Source organism: Hyperoodon ampullatus (genome assembly GCF_949752795.1).
Source record: "Hyperoodon ampullatus genome assembly, chromosome: 4".
Classification (NCBI taxonomy): domain Eukaryota; kingdom Metazoa; phylum Chordata; class Mammalia; order Artiodactyla; family Ziphiidae; genus Hyperoodon; species Hyperoodon ampullatus.
In genome coordinates this window covers 116,384,805-116,412,621 of record NC_136917.1, presented here as the reverse complement: position 1 = coordinate 116,412,621, position 27,817 = coordinate 116,384,805, and the positions used below count along the sequence as shown (strand labels likewise).

Below are 27,817 nucleotides of genomic sequence, written 5' to 3'. Positions count from 1 at the left end.
TCCAGAAACCAAAGATCTGCTTTCTTTCACTGTATATTAGTTTTCATTTTTTCTAAATTTATATAAATTGAATCAGATAGTATATACTGTTTTTACTCAGTACAACAATTTTGAGATTCATTCATATTGCTGCTGTCTTATAGCTCATTCTTTTTATTGCTGAGTAAATTATGCTGGATGTAACATATTCTACTTATTCATTCACACCTGTTGTTGGACAACTATTTACAGGTTTTGGAATTGTGAATAAATTTTTTGTGAAAATTCATGTCTTTGGGCATAAATTTTCTCCTCTTTTGACCTAGGAATGGGCTGGCTGACTCATAAAATAGGTATACAATTAACTTTAAGGAAATGCCAAAAGTAGCTGCACCATTTTACATTCTCACCAGCAGTCTATCAAAGTCTAGTTACTCCACATCCTTGCTTGGCTTAATTATGGAATCTCTATTCTGTTCCATTGATCTAAATGACTATTCTTACTCCAATAACACTGTTTTGATTATTGTTGCTTAATAGTGAGTCTTGAAATCATGTAGTGTTAAGTCCTCAAATTCTTTAAAAATTGCTTTGGCTAGCCTAGGCAGTTTGCATTACATAATATATATTTCCAGACAAATTTTAGTACCAATTGCATTAATATCTTAGATTTTCTATAGATTAATATGGTAAGATGTGATATCTTAATGCTGAGCCTTCTAATCTATGGACATAATATCTCTCCAATTATTTAGGTCTTCTTTATCTTGACAAGCTCACATAGTTTGCAGTTTACAGTGTACAAAGTACAGTATACAATGTTAGACTGATTCCTAAAGTATTTTTTATGCTACTGTATGTGAAATTGCTTTAAAAATTCAGTTTGCTTATAGCATATGATAACACATTTCATAATCATATATTAACCTTATATTCTACAATCTTGCAAAATTCACACAGTAGTTCTAAAAGCTGTTTGCCTAATAAATCTGAAGGAATCTACAGCAGGGGTCCCCAACCCCTGGGCCACGGACTGATACCAGTCCTTGGCCTGTTAGAAACTGGGCTGCACAGCAGGAGGCGAGGGGCGGGCAAGTGAGCAAAGCTTCATCTGTATTTACAGCTGCTCCCCATCACTCGCATTACCGCCTGAGCTCCGCCTCCTGTCAGATCAGTGGTGGCCTTAGATTCTCATAGGATCGCAAACCCTACCATGAACTGCACATGCGAGGGATCTAGGCTGCGCACTCCTTATGAGAATCTAATGCCTGATGATCTGAGGGGGAGCTGAGGCAGTGATGCTGGCACAGGGAAGCCGCTGCAAATACAGATTATCATCAACAGAGAGGTCTGACTGCACAGAGACCATAATAAATCAATTGCCTGCAGACTCTTATCAAAACCCCATCAGTGAGTGGCAAGTGAAAACAAGCTCAGGGCTCACACTGATTCTGCATTATGGTGAGTTATATAGTTATTTCATTACATATTACAATGTAATAAGAACAGAAATAAAGTGCATAATAAATGTAATGGGCTTGAATCATCTCGAAACCATCCTCCCCTCCCTCCCATCCATGGAAAAATTGTCCTCCACGAAACCTGTCCCTGGTGCAAAAAAGGTTGGGGACCACTGATCTATAGAACAATGATGTCATCTGCAAATAGTTTTACTTCAGCATTTCTGACCTTTATGCTCTTTTATATCTTTTTTCTTCCCTTACTGAAATGACCAGGATGTCCAATACAATGTTAAACAGAAGTGGTAAGGGCAGACATCCTTGCCCTATCTCTAATCTTAGGGGAAAGGCATAATATATCACCATTAAGCATGATGTCAGCTGTGGGTTTTTGTGGATGCCCTTCATTAGGTTGATGTTATTTCTATTTCTAGTTCCCTAAGAATTTTTATTTTCAATCTAAAGGAGTATTGAATTTTGTCAAACAGTTCTCTTTTCTTGTCTGTCTCCCTCTACCGAAATTTGTTATGAATTTTTGTCTTTAGTTTGTTAACACAGTGAGTTAAAATGACTGATTTAATAAAATTATATTAACCTTCCATGTCTGAAATAAACCCCACTTCGTCCTTTTTATATACTATTGGATTTGATTTGCTAATATTTTGTAAAGGAATAGAGTATTTATGTCTACCAGAGATACAGGGCTGTAATTCTATATTCTTGCGTTGTCTTTGACAAGCCTAGGTGTCATGGTTATGCTGCCCACATAATGTATGTTGTAAAGAGTTTGTAAAGATTGGGATTATTTCTTTGAACATATGAAAAGAATATACTGGTGAAATTATATGGGTGTGTTTTCTTGGTGGGGGGGAATCAACAAATTCAGATTTTTTAGACATTGGTTTATTCACATTTTTTGTATCTTAAAAGCATTAAGAGGGAAAAATATAATCCTATATTTACCCATATATTTATTTATTCTGGTGCTCTTCATTAGTTCCTAAAGATCTGAGTTTGCCTTTGGTGTATTTCCCTTCAGTATGAAAAACTTCCTTCAGCATTTCTTGTAATGCAGGTCCGCCCACAACAGGTTCTCTTAATTTTCCTTTCTCTGAAAACATCTTTATTTCATTTTTAAAGGATATTTTCATTGAATACAGAATTCTGAATGGAAAGTTTTTTCTTTCAACATGTTGTATCTTCTAGCCTCTATAGTTTCTAATGAGAAGTGTATGGTAATTTGAATCACTCTCCCCCAATATATGTGTTATTCCTCTCTGGCTACTTGCAAAATTTTTTAACTTTGGTTTTTACAGTTTGACTATGATTACTAAGATTATGCTGTTTTGCGTTTGTTAAGCTTCTTGAATCTGTAAATTTATATTTTTCACCAAATTTGGTAAGCTTTTTACTATAATTTCTTCAAAAAGTTTTTTACCCTCTTTTCTCCCTCTTGAGACTCGTTAAAACCCGTTTAATTAGAAATTGCCCCAGAGATCCCTAAGGTTCTGTTCATTTAAAAACAAACACAAAAACCTCAAAACCTCTACTAATAAGAATGACTTCTTTTGCTCTAAATTCAAAATCCTGATTTTCTGTTATCTTTATCTACTATAAATCCTATACAGTGAATGTTTTTCATTTGAGATATCATTCTTTTCAGTTCTAAAAGTCCCATTGGTTCTTTTATATATTTTCTTTGTCTCTGCTGAAACTGCTTACCTTTTCATTCATTATAAGCATATTTTCTTTTACCTCAAATAATTATATAAAAGCTACTTTAAAATCTTTGTCAGATAATTCCAACATCTAATTCATCTTGAACTTTGCATTCCTTCATGTCTTTTCCCTTGAGAACGTGCTGCAATTTCCTGGCTCTTTGTATGTTGAGTAATTTTGAGTTGATCTTGGACATTGCGAATGTTAGGTTGTGAACTCTGGATTCTGTTATATTACTCTGAAAAATACTGTTTTTGTTTTAGCAGGCAACATTTCAGAAAGCTTTCAGTCCTGCCTGCATACACATTGCTGAGGGGTCAGGTACAAATTTGGGCAGAGTGTTATACTCAGAATCTGGGGTTCCCCTTCTTTGGCTCTATTTTTCCAGATTATTTTATTAACTGGGCCCCTTTTGGTCCTTACAGCTAAAAAAATGGCAGTTTTCTTTAAAGGAGTTTTAGCTCCAAGTCTCTGCCATGGTAGCAGTGACTCAGGTAACACTTCAGACTGCTTTCCAACTGCCTCACGCATGCATGGTTCAGGAGTCAGCCAGAGACTTGGGCAGAGTTTATACACACAATTTTGAGTTCCCCTTCTTGGCTTCTCTTTTGTGGGGTTCCCTCATCCTCCAGCAGCCCTGGTTGTACCAGGTACCTTTCCCAGGTTCTGCTGGTGAAAGATGCTGCCTGGTTTTCCTGTTGAAGTTTTAGCCACCCAGTGCCACCACTATAATGAAGATTTGACACTTATTCTACTCATTGCCAAATAATCTGTCCAACACTGAAATTAAAATCAAAGACTTTAAATTATCCAAGCAGAGCATCTAACTCTTTTTTACAAATAAATACTAAATGACTAAATGTTAAATCTTCTTTAACAAGGAAATAGTCAAATCCTATCAGATTCAAACAAAATACATCAATCAGTACTCTAAATTATAAGCAACAGAAAATGATTCTTACTCACTCAAGAAGCAAAGGAATTTATTTAGAAGGTTATCAGGCAACTTACATTGTTAAGAAATATGAATAAATGAGATCAGAAATGGGAAGGAACCAGGGGAGATTAGGCAAGAGAACCCCAGTTAGACTGCACTGTGGGTGCCAGCTATATATACAGGGCTGCGTCCTCTTCAGGACCTTGTGAGCCACTACTGGCACTGCTGCCACCACAGACTGGATGCTGCAGCTGCCAGCATCATCAGAAGAAAAACTTGTCTCTGCTTCTCCATATGATTCTGCTCCACAATCAAGGTAGAGCTAAGGGAGACAAGGACGGGTGGGTGTAAGGGAAGGTAGTGTAACAGCAGTCTGATTGGTTCAGCCTAATTCATATGTCCATATTAACTAAGGGGAGTTCAGGGGGTGGAGGGATACTGGGGTGGGAGGGAAAACTGAGTATCAGGCTTTTGCAGATTCATGTGGGAAACCTACTCTGACTCATGGTAGGGCATTCTTCAAAAGCAGAGAGGAGATTTTGAAAGAGCATGCCACTTATTAACCTTTTTTTTTTTTTTTTTTGTGGTACGCGGGCCTCTCACTGTTGTGGCCTCTCCCGCTGCGGAGCACAGGCTCCGGATGCACAGGCTCAGCGGCCATGGCTCACGGGCCTAGCCGCTCTGAGGCATGTGGGATCCTCCCAGACCGGGGCACGAACCGGTGTCCCCTGCATCGGCAGGAGGACCCTCAACCACTGCGCCACCAGGGAAGCCCTAGCCTATTGTTTTTTTAAATCCACCCTTCTATACTGTTTTGTGCTACTGGACTGGGATGCTGCAAACTACATTTCTCCCCTGCTAGCCTCCTTTGTTAGGTTCTCCCAATATGGGCAATATGCTAGACGGAGTCTGGCAGCCAGGAAGAAGGTAGAAAAAACATGTGCTTTTCTTTGTCTACTGCTTCCCCTCAACAGCTGCCCACCAAAGGTCCTTAGCTCTGGCAGTGGCAGTCAGTTCCGGTCTCCATATTCTTTTAGAACTCCCTGAACCAGCCTCATCTAAGTGTACAGCGGTGGGGGAGGACAGGCTAAGTAGCAAGCTTATTTGTGCCACAGAAGCACAGAAAGAATAAAAGAATGAGAATCAGTAATTTGGAGCTCCAGGTTCCTCTGAAGCTACAAACAGAAAGACTGATTATAAGAAAGAAACAATTAGTCTGCCTAGATACCATCTCTAAAAGTAGTCAAATTATCCCTCTAGCAGAAGATTAGAGGTTTTCTATTTGGGCATGTTGAACTAAAGGAACCCTTAAACTAACGGCGATCAAGGAAAGCTGAAAAAAAGGGTGTAATATTTAAAACAGGAAGGAAGATTAAGGCAGTCTATACTGAATAATAAGACCCCCACTCCCACCCCAATCTGATACCATTGCCTACCCAAAGCAATCAAGGCTTCCAGAGAGATGGCTGATTCCAGGACTGGAACAGGTAAGGTACACAATGAACTTGGAAAATCTTGAGCCTAAAGGTAAGGAAGTACTTTTGGAGATGGGGAGGTGGTCATGGGGGGAATGTCAAAAGGACCAAAGAACCAACTCTAAGGGACTTCAATTAGCCAAATCAAGAGCAATTTGATCATCAAAATACATAAGTACAGCAGTGGATTGAATAATTCAGTAGCTCACTGAATAATTCAGGAATATATGAGTCCATTCTATTAACAAATAGGACAAAAAAAGAGGGTTTTTAAAAAACAAAAACAAAATAGTAGAATGCTGACTGATAAATGTGGAAGAGGTTTATAGAGCTGGAAGATCTCCATTTTGCAATCATTATAGTAACGATTGGGTGGGGCAGGCATCATAAATGGTCACTAAATCAAAAAGGGAAAATTCTGATGAAGAACAGGATTTTTACATGGTCTTAAAATGTCTTCCCAGGGAGCTTACATTCTAATTTCAAGGAGAAAAACAGTCACTATAAACAGAAAAACTGGACAATCCCTTGACTGGATGATTGAAATTAACATCACATATGAGAGGCAAACAGAAACATGTGCCTCTGATGTGATACCCTGAGAAGGACATCACATCATTTTAGTAGTTATTTTGCCAGGGATGCACAACCTGAATCTGATCATGAAAAACTATAAGATAAACCCCAAATGAATAACATTCTATGAAATAACTGGCCTGTATTTTTCAAAAATATGAGAGTCATGCCAGACAAAGAAAGGCTAAGGAACTGCTCCAGATTAAAATAAACCAAGAGACATGACAACTAAATGCAATATATACTCTGGACTGGATTCTGTACTGAAAGGAAAAAATATGCTATAAAGGAAACTGTTGGAACAAGTGATAAATGTAGACTGTAAATTAGAAAAAGGTATTATATAAAACTTCCTGAATTTGATAGCCAAGTTACATACTTAGTAAGAGCATATCTTTTCTTTTGGAAATTACACACTAAAGTATTAAGGGGAAAAGAAGCATGATGTATGCAATGTATTCTTAAATGACCCAGAAAAAAGTGTGTGTGCGTGTGTATGTGTGTAGAGGGAAAGAATGATGAAAGAAATGTTGTAATGTTAAAATACTGGTGAATCTAGGTGTTTATGGGAGTTATCTACATTACTCTTACAACCTTTCCGTATGAAATTATTTCAAAATAAAGGTTACATAAAAAGATACCAGTAGTCAACTCTACCCTTTCTCTACTCACAACAGTCCCCTCTGATAGCCAGCTGCTTTTTTTTTTAACATCTTTATTGGAATATAATTGTTTTACAATGGTGTGTTATTTTCTGCTTTACAACAAAGTGAATCAGCTATACATATACATATCTCCTCCCTCTGGTGTCTCCCTCCCACCCTCCCTATCCCACCCCTCTAGGTGGTCTCATAGCACTGAGCTGATCTCCCTGAACTATGCGGACAGCCAGCTGCTTAATCTCTCCTTACATCTCACTGTTAAGGAGAACCAATGTCATCAAATATTTGAGAAAACTTCTAACATTAAAATCAAAGACTAAACACGCCAGGGGGAAAAAAAAAAGGAATTCTGAAGAAATCAATAATGTGAGGACCAAAAGATAAATTTACACACACACACACACACACACACACACATCATACACGCACATCCATGCACACACAAACATATACAACTTGTAACTCCAAATAGGCCCTCTTCCCTGATATCTTGACTTTTAGTTAATTGCCTCCTCCATCTTCTCTTCAGTGCCTAAGAGGCAGCTCAACATATCCAAAACTGATCAGCTGATGCGCCTCCCTAAACTTCTCCTCTTGCAGGCTTCCTTCCATGTTTCTGTAAATGGTAACTACTAGTTGCTTAGACCTGAAGTCATCTGACTCCTCATTTTCCTCACACCTCATAAGGAATCCATCAGCAAATCTGCAAATCTTGTCTGCTCTACCTTCAAAATAAATCTGGAATCCAACCATTTCTCATAATCTTCACCAATGCTACTCTGGTCCAAGCCAACATTGTCTCTCAACTGGATTACCTGCAATAGCCTCCTACAGCTGCCTGATTTTATTTTCCTGCTTCCATTCCTGCCTCCTACAATTTATTCTTAACACAGCAGCCAAAAGTGATCCTGTTACAAGGATCAAATCACTCCTCTGCTCAAGCCTCCAATAACTTCCCATGTCACTCAGCATGAAAGCCAAAGGACTTATGATGACCTACAAGGCTCTACATGGTCAGGTCCCACAACCTCTCTGCCTTCTTTTCCTACTACTTTCCCCCTTGTCTACTCCACTCCAGCCATACAGGCCTCCATAGAATTCCTTCAGGTGGCCCAGGAGGGCCTTTACAACTGCTGCTCCTTTCCCAGTCACCTATCCCCTTATTCCTTTTCCTCCTTGAATTTTCTATTCAAATACCCCATTTCACCCATTATAAAAACTACCCCCTTTTAAAATCTCTGAAATAAGGACAAATCTTACAACTGATATCAACTAGAATTGGCAACGTGGCATATAAAATAATGGTGCATCGTAAATTTAGTGGCATCAAACTCACTAAAATACAGTAATACTTTGCCAGAGAAACCTTCCCAGATTACCCTACAATAAAAGATGTTAAAATAACAAAACTTTCTTACAAATACATGTTAGTTTAAAGGAGCAGACCCTGATAACAGATTCCCAGGCAAAGTCACTCTGATTAACTTCATGGCCCCTAACTGCATATTATCTTCCCCAAGATTTCTTCTGTTTTTATTTGTAAACCTAATTTGCAAATCTTCAGGAAAATATATAGGAAAGCGAATTATAAGTATTCATTATTCATTTCAACTTTTTTCATTTAACATATTGACTTGATATACCCTCTGGGTAGTTTGTCTCTTATTTTTACCACAATTTTGAGAATTTCTGAATAAACAAAACCCTTTCAATTTTTACCCTCAAATAAAGGCTAGACCATGAACCAGGCAGCCCCCAATTTCTTCATTTTTAATATGCTTTAACATGTGTGCTGTCCAATACAGTAGTCATTAGCCATGTGTGACAAATTTGAACTGAGATGTGTTGTAAGTGAAAATACACACTGGATTTTGAAGACTTGGCATAAAACAAAACATCTCAGTAATAATTTTTATGACTATAAATTAGGATGATAATATTTTGGATATATAAAGTTAAATAAAATATAATAAATTAATCATTCTTAATGTGGCTACTAGAAAGTTTTTAATTACACATGTGGCTTGCATTTGTGACACATTATATTTAAATTAATATCTAGTGATAGGTACTGATAGTGATATTTTGAGATATCTGTAATACACATAATGCCATGTGACACTATCTGTAATTTCTGTTGGTAAAAAAGTCACAGATACTGGCAATATTACTGTGATTTTTGTCTACATTAATAATTAAAGAAAATGCTAAATTTCACTTAAAAGTTAGTGAAAATAAAGTTGTAATCCTTTCCCACCATGTTTGCAAATCCCTTGTGGACTTGTAATGGAATTTTATTGGTAATGGTCTACAACTAAAAAAAGAACCTGTCCCAAGAATCATAAAAAGCAAACTTTTGCATCCATGCACACTTCCTATTATGATAAAACTATACTATTTCATAGTAAGTAAATTAATATAAATAAACATCTTTTGATATGTTGCACTCTACCTAAAATATATCTTGGCCAAAAATAACTTTATTTAGCTCCAGTCATCTTCTTCAATAATTCTGAATAACATCTAACAGTTTATGAAAGTCAAATCCATAACAGAAATACAAAGATTTGCTCTTATTCAACTGACAGGCTTTAATAAAGGCATTATGCTAGACACTAGAAATCATAATCCCGTAAAGGAACTTCTGTTCAAAATAATGTGATGGCAGAGTCCCAAATACATTATATGTTTGTAATGGTAACACTACTGGTATATTACAAAACTTTACCACAATTTATTTGATTGTGACTGCTTTACGATCAAAGTACATTTTAATGACCTTAACTTAGCTCTGAAAACTGATTCTTTCCAAGTCTTCTAAATAGTAATAACAACTTAATAACTTGAAAATATTCATGTCTCTTCCAAAACAAATTTACTTTTTCATAGAATTTGCAAATACAACAGGAATCTGTTTTTTTTTTTTTTTTTGCGGTACGCGGGCCTCTCACTGTTGTGGCCTCTCCCGTTGTGGGGCACAGGCTCTGGATGCGCAGGCTCAGCGGCCATGGCTCATGGGCTTAGCCGCTCCATGGCATGTGGGATCTTCCCGGACCGGGGCACGAACCCATGTACCCTGCATCGGCAGGCAGACTCTCAACCACTGCGCCACCAGGGAAGCCCAAGAATCTGTTTTTAACAAGCCTTCTAGATGATTCTAGATGAACACTTAATGTTTGGGAACCACTGGGCTAATGGAAATCCTTCCACCTGGAAACAGGAGTGGGCAATTACTATTTCTCCTATAATAAGAATCAAAGGCACAAAAAAAGATAAAAGCACATATATGAAAAGGTTAAATATACAGTATAAGGTAATATTTATTTGGTTATGTATAAGGAGAGTATTATGACTACCAAAGGAGTTGATGTGCAAAATACCTAGCACAATGCTTACCACATAACTGCCACTCAGTCCATGTTTCTTTTCTAAAAATCTTATAGTTAAGACAAAAAGACGAGGAGCAGTTCTTTGAAAAGTTGTGGTTTAGACTGAGCCCAGAGGAAAGACAGGTGTTTGATAATGGAGGGGGAAAAAGACATTTTATTCTAGGTAAACACAGAATTCAATGGGCAATGTTAGCAGAGAATGTAAAGGTGCCAGTTAGACAAACAGCCAGGCTGGTGTAGAGAATGTTCATCTCTTCTCCTTATAACTAACTATTCCATTTCTGAGACAATCGCTAACCTTAACAGTTTCCCAAAGTCTGAACCTTTTACACACATTCAGATTGCTAGCAATAATAGCACAACTAATAGCAATTTCTCTGCCCTTATACATAACCACTTGATTGATCTAAATGTCAGATCAACTATCAAAGTCCAGTGATGAAGCACTTAAGAAAATTAGATGGAATAAATCACCAGTCATGTCCATTCTCTTCTTGAGCACAGCTAGCCTTCTTGCTTTAGGAGAGTGGTTCTAAACTTTAGCACGCATCAGAATCATCTGGAGGGTCTGCTACGACAGAATGCTGGACCTCATAACCAGAGCTTATTCATTAGGTCTGAAGTGGGGCCTGAGAATTTGTATTTCTAACAAGTCCACAGCTGATACTGATGCTACTGGCCTGGATATCACACTTTGAGAACAACATCCTCTGCCTGTGTTCCTCTTATTTAATACTTGTTTTTTTGTTTGTTTGTTTTTTTGCGGTACGCAGGCTTCTCACTGTTGTGGCTTCTCCCGTTGCGGAGCACAGGCTCCGGCTGCGCAGGCCCAGCGGCCATGGCTCACAGGCCCAGCCGCTCCGCGGCATGTGGGATCTTCCCGGACCGGGGCACGAACCCGCGTCCCTTGCACCGGCAGGCGGACTCCCAACCATTGCGCCACCAGGGAAGCCCACTTCCTTGTTTTGAAATGGCACATTTTCCAGAAGAATGTAAAATGTGTGTTTCTTACTTATTATGAGAATTTTCAAACATATGCAAAAATAAAGAACGACCCTCACATACCACTATTCAGCTTCAACAGTTATTAACTCGTAGTCATTCTTGTTTCCTCTATACCCTCACAAATTCACACCTCACTAAATGCATTATTCTGAAGCAAAAACATAGCACTCCATCTTTAGAGATCTAATTATGTATCTCTAAAATAAAACGTTAAAAAAAAACCACCAGAGGGCTTCCCTGGTGGCGCAGTGGTTGAGAGCCCGCCTGCCGATGCAGGGGACGCCGGTTCGTGCCCCGGTCCGGGAAGATCCCACATGCCACGGAGCGGCTGGGCCTGTGAGCCATGGCCGCTGAGCCTGCGCATCCGGCGCCTGTGCTCCGCAATGGGAGAGGCCACAACAGTGAGAGGCCCGCGTACGTCAAAAAAAAAAACACACACACACACACAAGAAGTAAATTTTTTAAGACCTTCATATTTTAAAATGCTTTTACCTGCCTTTATACTTCCTTAGTGGTTTGGCTGGATACAGAATTCAGGGTCGAAAATATTTCTTCAGAAGAAGGAAGGCATGGCCTATTGCATTTTAGCTTCCAGGGTTGTTCTTGAGAAGTCCACAGTTACTTTGAATCCTTATCCTTTGCTGTGATCTGTTTTTTTTCCCTCTGAAGCATTCAGGATCTTCTTTCTTCTCAGTAGTCTGACTCACCTCAAAATGTTTCTTTTATGATTTTTTTTTCCCATCTGTTATGTTGGCCTCTCCTTGGCCCTTTCAGTGTGAAAACTCATGTCCTCTTATTTCCATAAATTTTTCTTACATTCTTGCATTGATGATTCCTTTCTTCTCTGTTCTCTCTTCCTGAAGCTCCCATTGTTCAAATCTCAAAACTCTTGGATGATTCCTTTAATTTTGTCTTTTCTCCTGTTCACTTTTTTTCTTTTTTCTATTTTTTTGGGAAATGTCTGTAATTCTACCTTCTGACCCTTCCAATTCTTTTCCATCACTGCAACCATATTTATAATTTCTAAGAGCTCTTTTTTATCCTTTCTTTTTTAAAAAATTTATTCTATTGAAGTATAGTTGATTTACAATCTGTTAATTCCTGCTGTACAGCAGTGATTCAGTTATACATGTATGTGTGTGCGTGTATATATATACACATATTCTTTTTCATATTCTTTTCCATTATGGTTTATTACAGGATACTGAATATAGTTACCTACGCTATATGGTAGGACCTGGTTGTTAATCCATTCTATATAATAGTTTGCATCTGCTAATCCCAAACTCTCAATCCATGCCTCCACCCCCGCCCTCCTTGGAGGCAACCACAAGTCTGTTCTCTGTATCTGTGAGAACTTCTTAACTTTTTTTTTTATTATTAATTTTTATTGGTGTATAGTTGCTTTACAATGTTTTGTTCGTTTCTTTCTATACAGCAAAGTAAATCAGTCATACGTATACATATATCCACTCTTTTTTAGATTTCCTTCCCATTTAGGTCACCACACAGCATTGAGTAGAGTTCCCTGTGCTATATACACTAGGTTCTCATTAGTTATCTATTTTATACATAGTAGTGTATATATGTCAATCCCAATCTCCCAATTCATCCCATCCCCCCTTTTCCCCTGGGTAACATAAGTTTGTTCTCTACATCTGTGACTCTATTTCTACTTTGCAAATAAGCTCATCTCTACCATTTTTCTAGATTCTACATACAGGTGATATCATATGATATTTGTTTTTCTCTTTCAGACTTACTTCACTCTGACAGTCTCTAGGTCCATCCACATCTCTGTAAATGTCACTATTTTGTTCCTTTTTATGGCTGAGTAATATTCCATTGTATATATGTACCACATCTTCTTTATCCATTCCTCTAGTGAAGGACATTTAGACTGCTTCCATGTCCTGGCTATTGTAAATAGTGCTGCAATGAATATCAGCGTGCAACCATAATTCAAAAGGATGCATACACTCTTCTTCCTTTTTTATAGTATACTTTTTTCTTTTTTTTTTGCGGTACGCGGGCCTCTCACTGTTGTGGCCTCTCCCGTTGTGGAGCACAGGCTCCAGACACGCAGGCTCAGCGGCCATGGCTCACGGGCCCAGCCGCTCCGCGGCATGTGGGATCCTCCTGGACCAGGGCACGAACCCGTGTCCCCTGCATCGGCAGGCGGACTCTCAACCACTGTGCCACCAGGGAAGCCCTATAGTATACTTAAAAAAAAAATTTTTTTTTTTGGTTGCGTTGGCTCTTTGTTGCTGCACATGGTGGGCTTTCTCTAGTTGCGGCAAGCAGGGGCTACTCTTCGTTGTGGTGCGCAGGCTTCTCACTGCGGTGGCTTCTCTAGTTGTGGAGCACGGGCTCTTAGGCACGCGGGCTTCAGAAGTTGTGGTGTGCAGGCTCAGTAGTTGTGGTTCGTGGGCTCCAGAGCACAGGCTCAGTAGTTGTGGCACACGGCTTAGTTGCTCCGCGGCATGTGGGATCTTCCTGGACAAGGGATCGAACCCATGTCCCCTGCATTGGCAGGCGGATTCTTAACTACTGCACCACCAGGGAAGTCCCAATAGTATACTTTTTGATTTAATGATTCCAAATACTCTTAGCTCTTTTGAGAATACTAACAAATTTTCTTATTTTTGTGGAATATTTGAGTAATTTGTTGCCTAGTACTGCATTTATTCTCTTGATCTCTTTCATACTGAAAACTTTCCTCACATGTCTGGTAGTTGTTGACTGCTCATTTTGAAAAGTGGGGGATCTAAAAACTGATGGGAAGCTGTAAGGTCATGGATAGTTTAGTCAAAGATGGGCTTCACTGTGGGATAATGTAGTTGGTCTACTTTGTTGGGGAAGCTCTAACGCTATCATTAGGTCTTTCCTCTTGAGCTGGTTGGATTCTCTAGAAAAGACTACAGCAACCTCCTGCCCTGAGAGTGAAGGTTTGTTAGCTAGTGTTTTGGAAACCAAGTGGGGAACAGGAGTGGGATGGGATGGAGGGAGGTTTCAGTATTCAGTCAGCATACTTAATCACCCTCTATTCCTTGCTTTCAATTTTTTCTAGTGCCTATTTCCCCACTCTCCAGCCCAGAGATCAATATTTTATCCACCCTAAAAGAATAATACACCATCTTTTGTCAGGTTAGGGATAGGTCAATCACCCAACTGCCCACAGTTGGGGGAGAAAAATCTGGGGATGTGATTGTTTCTTAAACTGATATTTGACTCATCTTCCTTATTTACAACTTCCACTCCCAGTTCTTATTTCAAGAGGTATCTGGTACTGCTGAAGTATTATACAGTTGTGATGTAAATCTAGTTCACAGCATTCCCAACTCATAGCTTAGGAGTTGGATTTCTCAGATCTACAAACTCACTTAGTACTTGTCCATGTTTTCCAGGTTCTAAAATTCTGTCTTCTATTGTCTCCTCACTTTTCTCCCTTTTGGGATTAAAAAAAATTTTTTTTTTTTTTTGGCAGTATGCGGGCCTATCACTGCTGTGGCCTCTCCTGTTGCGGAGCACAGGCTCTGGACGCACAGGCTCAGCGGCTAAGGCTCACGGGCCTAGCCGCTCCGTGGCATGTGGGATCTTCCTGGACCGGGGCACGAACCCGCGTCCCCTGCATCGGCAGGCGGACTCTCAACCACTGCGCCACCAGGGAAGCCCGCATTAAAAAACTTTTTACCACTTTACTATTCTTTTTATGGGCAAGGAGATAGAGTAGATGAATCTTTACCTGGATGAACTTCCTGATTTTTTAAAAGCCAAATGAAACCACTTGAAGTCCTTCATAACAGGAGAAAACCTCACTTTATGAAATTGGGTTTATACATAAGTTTTCAAAAATTACTACCCAACCCGATCTCCCACCCTCAAGACATTATCACTTTAGAGACCACCTTAATTTCTGGATGAGCTTCAACTGGTCGTGACTTCTTGGTTTCTTGATTCCTTATAATCAATTTATAAATGATCTTTTTCTTTTTTTTTTTTTTTTTTTATGGTACACGGGCCTCTCACTGCTGTGGCCTCTCCCGTTGCAGAGCACAGGCTCCGGACGCGCAGGCCCAGCGGCCATGGCTCACGGACCCAGCCGCTCCACGGCATGTGGGATCCTCCCGGACCGGGACACGATCCTGTGTCCTCTGCATCGGCAGGCAGATTCTCAAGCACTGTGCCACCAGGGAAACCCCTCTTTTTCTTTTTTAAGTGATAAATCCTCACTAGTGAGAACATATATTTTTAAAAGAAGTAATTGTTGCATAACATATATCTCTACCTGGGGACTAAGAGCATATCGCATTCTTTTTATCAGGTATGGTTTTCTTCCTTAGATGAAGAAAGGACAGAGATCAAGCCTACACAGCACTCACTCCAAGGAAGAATCTCAACAGTAATACCAGCTTCCCTGGTAAAATCACTACATGATGAGTTGTCAGCTTGTAACTTTAAATCTAAAGCTTTGTCACTTTAATTAAATGGCAGTGTGCCACTGTAGACCCAAACTAAAATATTAAAATTAAAAAAATTGTGAGAAATGTTGCCTCCATACAAATAACCTAAGAAAATAACTAATAATAGTGCTGGTATCTTTGGAAACTACTCTGGGAAATAAATAAGCTTCAAAGGTTCCCCAAAATTCAGCAAAATATACATTCAAATGTAATTTATTTTCTAATGACAGTGACAAAAATCAGTCTGTTAGGTTGGCAGAAAATATTTGCCAAATACATGTCTGAAATTATGGTATCTGGAATATATAAAGAACTTTCATAACTCAATATTAAGAAGATGAAAAGAAACAAAAGATTTGAACAGACATACCATCAAAGAGATATAAATAAAAAGCAGATGAAAAGATGTACAACATGATTAGTCATTAGGAAAACGCAAATTGAAACCACAATGAGATATCACTACACACCTACTAGAATAGTTAAGATAAAAAACAAAACAAACAAACAAAAAACCCAAAAAACAGGTACTGACAAAAATGTTGTGCAACTGGAATTCTCATACACTGTTGGTAGAAATATAAAATGGTACTGCCACTTCGGAAAACAGTTTAGCAGATTCTTTCTTTTTTTTTTAAAAAAAAAAGGAAATAGAGACACAGATGTAGAGAACAAATGTATGGACACCAAGATGGGAAAGCGGGAGGCGGGGGGTGCGATAAACTGGGAGATTGGGATTGACATGTATACACTAATATGTATAAAATAGATAACTAAGAAGAACCTGCTGCACAGGGACTTCCCTCGTGGTGCAGTGGTTAAGAATCCATTTGCCAATGCAGGGGAGGCGGGTTTGAGCCCTGGTCCGGGAAGATCCCGCATGCCACGGAGCAACTAAGCCAGTGTGCCACAACTACTGAGCCTGCGCTCTAGAGTTCACGAGCTACAACTACTGAGCCCACATGCCACAACTACTGAAGCCCGCACACCGCAACAAAGAGTAGCCCCTGCTCACTGCAACTGGAGAAAACCCACACACGGCAACCAAGACCCAATGTAGCCAAAAATTAAATAAATAAATAAATAAATAGTTGTTATTAAAAAAAAAAAAGAACCTGCTGTATAGCACAGGGAACTCTACTTCACTGTACAGTAGAAACTAACACAACATTGTAAAACAATTATACCCCAATTAAAAGAAAAGAGATTTCTTTTTTTTGATGTCGACAATTTTTTTTTTTTTTTTTTTGCTGTACGCAGGCCTCTCACTGTTGTGGCCTCTCCCGTTGTGGAGCACAGGCTCCAGACACGCAGGCTCAGCGGCCATGGCTCACGGGCCCAGCTGCACTGTGGCATGTGGGATCTTCCCAGACTGGGGCACGAACCCGCGTCCCCTGCATTGGCAGGCAGGCTCCCAACCACTGCGCCACCAGGGAAGCCCCGATGTCGACAATTTTTAAAATCTTTATTGAATTTGTTACAATATTGCTTCTGTTTTATGTTTTGTTTTTTGGCCTCAAGGCATGTGGGATCTAGTTCCCCGACCAGGGATCAAACCCACACCCCCGGCATTGGAAGGTGAAGTCTTAACCACTGGACCACCAGGGAAGTCCCTGGCAGTTTCTTATAAAGTTAAACATACACTTACCATAGAACCCAGCAATCCCATTCCTAGGTATCTGCCCAAGAGAAATAAAACATTTACACAAAGACCTGTAGTTGAATGTTTAGCAGCCTTACTTATGGTAGCCCAAAACTGGAAACATAAATCTATCAGGTTGTGAATGGATAAACAAACTTTGGTACATATATACGGTGGAACAGTACTCGGTAATAAAAAGGAGTAAGTTAGGGATATATGTAACAACACAGATGACTCTCAAAAGCATTACACTAAATGAAAAGCCAGACACAAAGAGCTGCATACTTTATGATTCAATTTATATAACATTCTGGAAAAGATAAAACTATCAGAACAGTGTTTGCCAGAGACTGGGGATGGGGAGGTAACTGATTACAAAGGGGCAGGCAAGAACTTTCTGGGGTGATGAAAACTGTCTATAATCTGATGGTGGTAGTGATCATATGACTATATACACTTGTGAAAACTATAACTGTACACTTAAAAAGGGTGAATTTTACTGAGTGTAAATTATGCCTAAATAAATCTGGTTTTTTAAAAGGTACAATATGCCTTAAAAAAACCCACACACAATAAATAGTAGAACAAGGGAAAAAAACAATCTGTCAGGAAGATGAAGAAAGCATATAAACAGTTAACTATTTATATATTATATATTTTATACACACATACATATAATTTCTTTTAAGTTATGAAACAGAACCACTTGGTGGAAGGAAATTGCTTACAGGAAATGCATGAGAACCTGTTCAAATATGACATGTCACATATTCCGGCTTTAGTAAGTCACTTGCATCTTTGTCTCCCTTTAATAAAAAGTTCTGCCAGCTTCTCCTTTCTTCTTTTAAAACTGTAGGCTCTATTTCTAATACAAACATATCACAAAATAAACTTAAAGAAATTTGAGTGCCTCTTATGTTGCCAAGAACAAAAGTACAAGTGCTTTTGTTATTTTGTTTAATGCACATAATCATTCCACCCTTAGATCTTATGCACCCATCTTTAACCACTTTAGTTATCTGTTCAAAGGTACCTTTAGCCATAAGAAGCAGAGCCCAGATCTAAATCCAGGTTTAACTTCAGAGCCCATGAATGATATTTTAAGCACTTTGGAAATTAAGATAAAATGCTAAATAAAAAATACGAAATATGTATAGCACAGGAATTATAGCCATTACCTTATAATAACTTTTAATGGAGTATAAACTGTAAAACTACTGAATCACTATGCTGTATACCTGCAAGTAATAAAATATTGTAAATCAACTGTACTTTAATTTAAAAAAATGCTAAGTAAAAACTGGTATATGTGAAGCTTAAAAGACCTTCAGAGAAACTAAGAAAACAAGCTTCTTGCTAACTATTTCAAGCAGGCAAATGTAGAAAATTTTGTGTATTCCTTGCTTTAAGGAAACTTGAATGCTAAAATACAAACTATATTTATTAGAGATTTAACGGAAGACAGTAATAATAAATCACAAATTTCTTTTCACTTTTTTTATTTAGAAAGAAAATTGATAAAATTTACATGTAAGTAAGAAGCATATATCTCAAACAGAGCTTCTTAGGATTAAAAGGAAAAAAAAACCTTTTTATCTTAATAAGATGCTTTGTTCAAAACAAATTTTAAAGAGTTGCTTTATAAATATTTAACAGTCATGTTCCTGTAAGTCTTACACAACATAAAATGCATTGTGTATACATCTTTCCTATGCTCATTGACATACAATAAAATAACACCAGGTGGGCTTCCCTGGTGGCGCAGTGGTTGGGAGTCTGCCTGCCGATGCAGGGGACGCGGGTTCATGCCCCGGTCCGGGAGGATCCCACATGCCGCGGAGCAGCTGGGCTCGTAGCCGTGGCTGCTGGGTCTGTGCGTCCGGAGCCTGTGCTCCGCAACGGGAGAGGCCACAACAGTGAGAGGCCCGAGTACCCCCCAAAAAAATAATAAATAACACCAGGTGGGAATCAGGAGACTTGAGTTCTAGTCTTAACGCTGATACTTTCATGGGTTATGGGTTATGAGTTACATTGCATACCCTGAAATTTGTATGTTGAAGCCCTGATCTGAAGTATGTCAGAATGTGAATTTATTTGAAAATAGGGTAACTGGAGATGTAATTAGTTAGGATGAGGTCACACTGGAGTGGAATAGGCCCCTAATCTAACTTGGTGTTCTTATAAAAAGGGGAAATCTGGACACAGTTACGTGCACAGGGAGGATGCCATGTAAACATGAATGAAGAGATTGGGATGATGCATATATAAGCCAAGGAATGCCAAAGATTGTCAGCACACCACCAAAGGCAACAGAAGGAACCAACCCTGACAACATCTTTATCCGGACTTCTAGCCTCCAGAACTGTGAGACAATAAATTTCTGTTATTTAATTCAGTAAAGTTGGGGGATAAAAAATTAACAGAGAAATCTGTTGCATTTCTATACACTAACAACGAACTATCAGAAAGAGAAATTAAGGAAATAATCCCATTTACCATCATGTCAAAAAGAATAAAATACCTAGTAATAAACTTACCTAAGGAGGTAAAAGACCTGTACTCTGAAAAACTATAAGATACTGATGAAGAAACTGAAGATGACACAAACAGATGGAAAGATACACAATGTTCTTGGATTGGAAGAATCAGTATTGTTAAAATGACCATACTACCCAAGGCAATCTACAGATTCGATGCAACCCTTATCAAATTACCAATGGCATTTTTCACAGAACTAGAACAAAAAACTTAAAATTTGTACAGAAACACAAAAGACCCTGAATAGCCAAAACAATCTTGAAAAAGAAGAACGGAGCTGGAGGAACGACACTCCCTAACTTCAGACTATACTACAAAGCCACAGTCATCAAAAAGCATGGTACTGGCACAAAAACAGACATATAGATCAATGGAACAGGACAGAAAGCCCAGAAATAAACCCGTGCACTTATGGTCAATTAATCTACGACAAAGGAGACAGGGATATACAATGGAGAAAAGACAGCCTCTTCAATACGTGGTGCAGGGAAAACTGGACAGCTACATGTAAAAACAATGAAATTAGAACATTTTCTACACCATATACAAAAATAAACTCAAAATGGATTAAAGACCTAAATGTAGGACCAGATACTCTAAAACTTCTAGAGGAAAACATAGGCAGAACACTCTTTGACATAAATCACAGCAATATCTTTTTGGATCTGTCTCCTAGAGTAATGGAAACAAAAGCAAAAATAAACAAATGGGCCCTAATTAAACTTAAAAGCATTTACACAGCAAAGGAAATCATAAACAAAACAAAAAGACAACCTACGAAGCAGGAGAAAATATTTGCAAATGATGTGACCAACAAGGGCTTGATTTCCAAAATATGCAAACAACTTATACAGCTCAACATCAAAAAAAAAACCAATTAAAAATGGGCAGATGACCTGAATAGACATGTTTCCAAAGAAGACATACAGATGGCCAAGAGGCATATGAAAAGATGCTCAACATCGTTAATTATTAGAGAAATGCAAATCAAAACTACAATGAGATATCACCTCATACCAGTCAAAATGGCCATAATTAAAAAGTCTACAAATAACAAATGCTGGAGAGGGTATGGAGAAAAGGGAACCCTCCTACACTGTTGGTGGGAATGTAAATTGCTGTGGCCACTATGGAAAACAGGATGCAGGTTCCTTAAAAAATTAAAAATAGAGTTGCCACATGATCTAGCAATCCCATCCCTGGGCATATATCCAGAGAAAATGATAATTTGAAAAGATACATGCACCTCAATGTTCACTGCAGCAGTATCTACAACAGCCAAGACATGGAAGCAACCTAAATATCCACTGACAGATGAATGGATAATGAAAATGTGGGGGGTATGTGTATGAAATATGAATATTCCTCAGAAATAATAAAAAAGAATGAAATATTGCCATTTGCAGCAACATGGGTGGACCTAGAGATTATTAAGTGAAGTAAATCAGACAGAGAAAGACAAATATATGATACCACTTATATGTGGAATCTTAAATGATACAAATGAGCTTATTTACAAAACAGAAATAAACTCAGACACAGAAAGCAAACTTATGGTTACTAAAAGGGAAAGGGGGTGGGGGAGGGATGAATTAGGAGCTTGGGATTAGCAGATACAAACTGCTGTATGTAAAAGAGATAAACAACAAGCACCTGCTGTATAAACCAGGGAACTAGATTCAGTATCTTATAATAACCTACAATGGAAAAGAATCTGTATATATACATATTATATGTATATACATATAATATATATATTATATATATACACACATATATCTGAATCACTTTGCCATATACCTGAAACATTGTAAGTGAACTATACTTCAATTAAAAAAAAAAAAAAAGACACCCAGTTTGCAGTTCTTTGTTATGGCAACCCTAACAAAGTAACACATTTTGTAATTACATAATTTTGGATAAGTTATTTCAACATTCTTGGCTCTACATTTCAACTGGTATCTTTCTTTATATTTTTCCTCTTCCAAAACCTCTCACCAAATATTTTAAATATTTCCCACTATATCTAATTATTTGAGTTACATTATTCGAGTCACATTCCAGTTACCTAAAGATGCAAGATAATTATTTCCAAATGAACTGCTGAACAGATAATATTAGTTTCTAAAGGCATAAATCTTAGTAGTATAAGGTTCTAATTTCTTTAGAAATTCACTGGCAAATGCTCCTCAAATGAAAAGAATTATCAATTAGTATCTATCTAATGTTTTTACTGGTCGATATACCTTCCTCTCTTTCCTTTGGTTCTTTCTTACTAACACAGTTCAATAGAGCAAAATTGCACATCTGATAAAAAGCGAACTTCTGGGCTTCCCTGGTGGTGCAGTGGTTGAGAGTCCGCCTGCTGATGCAGGGGACACGGGTTCGGGAAGATCCCACATGCCGCGGAGTGGCTGAACCCGTGAGCCGTGGCCGCTGGGCTTGTGCATCCGGAGCCTGTGCTCCGCAATGGGAGAGGCCACAACAGTGAGAGGCCCATGTACTGGAAAAAAAAAAAAAAAAAAGCGAACTTCTTGGACTTCTTACTAATCTGGAGTTCCTCGTATGATGATTAGTTATGGCCCTACTCATCTTTGGTGAGATCCAATTTGCTGAACATCAATTTAAATCACAATTTTTTACTTTAAAATCCCACATTCGAAAACTTTAAAAATTTAAAAAATATTTTTCTTCCAGTTTTACTGAGAAATAGTTTACTCAAAAACTGTTTAGGGCTTCCCTGGTGGCGCAGTGGTTGAGAGTCCGCCTGCCAATGCAGGGGACACGGGTTCGTGCCCCAGTCCGGGAAGATCCCACATGCCATGGAGCGGCTAGGCCCGTGAGCCAGGGCCGCTGAGCCTGCGCGTCTGGAGCCTGTGCTCCGCAACGGGAGAGGCCGCAACAGTGAAAGGCCCTCATACCGCAAAAAAAAAAAAAAAAAAAAAAAGGAAAAAAAACTGTTTAGATCTGACTACTCTTTATTTAGCACCTAAAATTTTTTTTGTTTAATGATCCTTTTCAATTTTGAACACTTCCTTCCCTTTCTTTTTTTTTTTTAATTTAAATTTAAATTTTATTTATTTATTTTTGGCTGCGTTGGGTGTCCGTTGCTGCATGCGGGCTTTCTCTAGTTGCAGCGAGCGGGGGCTACTCTTCGTTTCAGTGCACGGGCTTCTCATTGCGGTGGCTTCTCTTGTTGCGGAGCAAGGGCTCTAGGCACGCGGGCTTCAGTAGTTGTGGCTCGTGGGCTCTAGAGAGCAGGCTCAGTAGTTGTGGTGCACAGGGCTTAGTTGCTCCGCGGCATGTGGGATCTTTCCAGACCAGGGATCGAACCCGTGTCCCCTGCATTGGCAGGCAGACTCTTATCCATTGCGCCACCAGGGAAGCCCCCTTCCCTTTCTTTTACATCTCTGTTGGCTTCTTTAATTGTGCCAGGATCTTTAAATTTCCTCCCTTCTAACCCCTACCTACTTAAGAGCTACTTGGCTTAAAATTTTTTTCAATGTAGCAGTAAACATTTTCATTACCTTTCAGTTTTCCGTCTGAGAATATTGAAACACTAAATTGGTGAATAAATTTTACTATATCCAAGCTATAATAAGAATAATACGAATCCCATTCATTTGGTAATTAAAGAAGTTTTATAAGATAGTAGGTATACAAAGTCAGATACCTAAGGTAAGACTTGGGACTATAGATACATCTTAGGCAAACCAATTCTAAAGACATTACTATTTCCATTTTACCAAAAATCTCTACCTACCTAATTCCTGAAACATCTTCTAATCTCAGTAGCTACAAACAAACCACTTCTTTTATTTTCACAAAAGGATCATTAGCAGTTTAAAGAACTGATTAATGAAGTATTAGCAATATAATTTTAAATATGGTACAAAAAGGAATAGACAAACCAACTGAAGAGAAGAGAGTCCAGAAACAACATCAAATACACATGGTAATGTAATATACAATAAAGGTAACATTTCAAACCAGTGGGGGGAAGATGAATTTTTCAATTAATGGTATTAGACTCCATGGTTAGCCATTTGGGAAAAATTTAGAAAGCTAAATTCCCACATCACTTCTTATACTAAAATAACTCCCACAGGAATCAAATTCAAATGTAAAATTGTAGATGAAAATGTAATTACATTTATATAGAGTTATATTCTTTGAGTTATGTTTTAGTTAAACATAACTAAATACAGAAGCCATAAAGGAAAAGGTCAATAAGAGCACACAAAATTTTTTAATTTCTGTTAAGGCTTAAAGAGAATATAAAATAAGGAAAGAAAAAACAGACAATGACAACCTGGGGGAAAACATTTTCAATAAATATGACAAATTGCCAAATATCATGATATAAAGAGCTACGAATCAGTAACTGAGAAAGAGATGAACAAGCGATGAGAAGAGGAAAAAATGAATTATAAAGATATGAAGTTACCCTCTTGAATAAAAAAGTACAACTTAAAATAATGAGACACCATTTTTATCTAGCAGTTTGTCAAATATTTTAACATTTGCCAAAACCTGACTTCCTCAATATTTGAGAGTATGGAGGGACTTCCCAGGTGGCACAGTGGATAGGATTCCACACTCCCAATGCAGGGGGCCTGGGTTTGATCCCTGGTCAGGGAACTAGATCTCACATGCATGCTGCAACTAAGAGTTCGCATGCAGCAACTAAGGAGCCCATGTGCAGCAACTAAGAAGCCCTGGAGCCACAACTAAGGAGCCCGCCTGCCGCAACTAAGACCCAGTGCAACCAAATTAAAAAAATATATATTTGAGGGTATGGGGAAATAGGGACACTCATGCACTATTTGCAGGAATGAAAAGTGGTACTTTTGAGAGGGCATTTGACAGTAACTATAAAAAAATTTTTAAATACATATGTTTGTTTCAAGAGTGTTTGTAGTAAAACAAATTTATACATGATCCAAATTTCCAAGAACAGGGAAGGGGCAAATAAATAAGACATTGTACGTCCACAATATTCAACAAAATGTAGTAAATGTCCAAGACATATTAAAAGAAAACAAGGTGCAGAACGATAGATTTAGTATGATGCCATCTGTGTAAATGAAAATGAAGGATATAAACAAATAAATGCTTATATAGGCATACATAGTACCTGGAAGGACAGACCAAAAATTTGCCTTTCATTATGTCTTGAGTGCAGGACTAAGAGTAAAGAGAAGCATTTACTTTTTAAACCTCTTCATGCCACGGATTCTATATATTTTTTTTACCAAGAGTACTTTATTTAAAAACAGAACTTAAAAAATAAATAACAGTTTAAATACTCCATAAACATTGTTTTTGATTGATGAAACACAACTAACATATATTGAACATCTACTACATGGCAAGTTTTGTAGCAGGGACTGGGTCTTAAGCAAATAACTATTAAACTATAATAATTGAGAAATTCAGGGCTTCCCTGGTGGCGCAGTGGTTGAGAATCTGCCTGCCAATGCAGGGGACACGGGTTCGAGCCCTGGTCTGGGAAGATCCCACATGCCGCGGAGCAACTGGGCCCGTGAGCCACAGCTACTGAGCCTGCGCGTCTGGAGCGTGTGCTCCACAACGAGAGGCCACGATAGTGAGAAGTCCGCGCACCGCGATGAAGAGTGGCCCCCGCTTGCCGCAAGTAGAGAAAGCCCTCGCACAGAAATGAAGACCCAACACAGCCAAAAATAAATAAATTAATTAATTAAAAAAAAAATAATTGAGAAATTCAACTTTCTACAAACATTTATTAAACATACAAACAGGTGATTTCCCAAAAAGTGACAGAGTACTATTTTTCCTCTCAGTAACTTATTCCCAATCCCTTCACGTTAAGAATTATTTCCAGGTAACAAATTCTCCCAGGAAATACTTTGTTCCTTGAAAGTATTTCACTCAATTTATTATCACATAACTAAAGAACATGATTTGAATAAGGAATGACTTAATTGTTAAGCTAAAATAATAGTGAATTTAACAATGGATTAGGTTCTATCAGAAAAGGTGGGTTCAAACATTAGGTTCACCAACAAATAATAAATATGTTAATGAATGGTTACAGTAAAGTCACAACTCTTCAAGTCCAGATTTCCTCATATATGAATACTATCAATTTCATAAGGATGTCATGTACACAAATTCAACCATATTTATTCTTTGCCTTCAGAGATGAATTGATACATATAATGGCCCATATTTAAGAAAAGCAAAAGATACCTATTTAACAGAGATTAGTATTACATTTTAAAAATTTAACTCAAATACATACTCTATTTGTAAACTTCATTCTGAGAAGTTCACTGAATTCAGTTATATTTTGTAATTTCCTTGAAATATGTAACAGTGAACTTATGAACCGACAGAATACGAACAGAGTTGAAGAAGTTCAGGAATATAAATACTTGTGTTTCTCCATACCACCTGGTTAACTATAGCGAAGACTAACTACCACTCAGATTCTGCTGCTTCCTTCATTTTTTTTTTTTTTTTTTTTACCTTCTCTACTACCACTTAGCCCAGTGAGTACTTCCACTAGGTCCCTTCAATGTTTTCAAATTGTCTTGCTTTCCTACTCATTTCTTTGATTATGAACCACAATGAAAAGTTCTACAAGCAAATACAGACAACAAAAATACCAAAATAACAACAACAAAAAATCTACGAAGAGCTAACACATTGTTTTTTCCTGAGCAGATGCAATGTAAATATTTATTAAAAGTTTTTCTTTTCCCCAAATAAGCCATGCACTATTACCACAGTCCATAATTCAAGACAGGATAACTAAATTTAAACTAGCATGGTACTCTAGGAATACTACTAGTTAGGAAACAATAAAGATATAAACTATTTTCAGAGTCAAACAAGCACTGTAACTAACAAGCATCCAACAATATGCAAAAGAAGGAAGAAGCGGAAGAACCAAGAGAAGACATTTCAAAATTGTAAAGTACATTACTATCCATGATTCTTTCCTCTAGCATGAATAGTGATCTATCTCAAGAGAAATAAACCCCCAAAATATTAACTATCAATAGATACAATTTCAAAAGTACATTATAACGTACCACATACCAGTCCAAATAGTGAGCCTTTATGTTCAAACTATTTCTTTAAAATTGTCCATAAGAATGGAGAGTAGTAGTTTCATTCTGAACGTTTCCAAACAACCCCTCTATAAGTTTTTCCAACTCAATATCCAACTAAGCTTTTATTTTCAAACTCTGAATATATAAGAGGGGCAGAATGTATGAAAGGTGATGGGAAAATACTATATGGTTTTACTTAAATGTGTAACATAAACATATGTAAGTTATATTTAGATATCAACACATATCCAAGTACACCATTTATCTTTATAAACAATATAAACTCTAACGTAACATGAATTCTCTTTGAATGTATAGTAAAATCTATGATTGTTTTAACACACCCATTTTTAGATTTTAACTACAATAGCTTCCTTAACTGACCTCCATTTAACTCACCTGCCTTAGACAATACCTTTTTTTTTGCCCTTTATTAAATATGCCTCGGACATGCTGACCACTCTCAACTAGTATGCTATTTTTAGTATACTCAGGCACTTCTGGCCCACTAGTTGAGTTACATGTTTAACAAGTCAGTTGGTTGTTCCTAAACCTGTTTATGCCAGTTTACTTGCTGTAGTTCTTACATAACTTAAACATCATGTAAATCTATGGAATACAAGAGCAAAGAGAGCTGTTTCTATGTAAACTACATTGAATGCGAGCTAAGTAGAATGACTCAGTAAAGGTAAGTCATTCTTTTAAAAGGTATTAAATTAAATAAAGGTGAGATATCTGTAAAATATTAGGGAAAAACATTAAAAGTCAAAAAGAGGAACCTATATTTAGGGTTTTTCAAAAGTATCTTCAAGTTTTTATTCCACTTTAGAGAATCAAAACTGGAAATTGCAAATCAAGCATTACAGATATAA

General features: G+C 37.8%; 1 protein-coding gene across 2 annotated transcripts in view; it reads right to left on the bottom strand.

Annotated features, from left to right (window-relative positions):
- The window catches only part of CERT1 (ceramide transporter 1), a gene marked incomplete at its 5' end in the record, with an annotated part of 128,934 nt that overhangs the window by 94,917 nt on the left and 6,200 nt on the right, over positions 1-27,817 (bottom strand). The window lies entirely within an intron of this gene.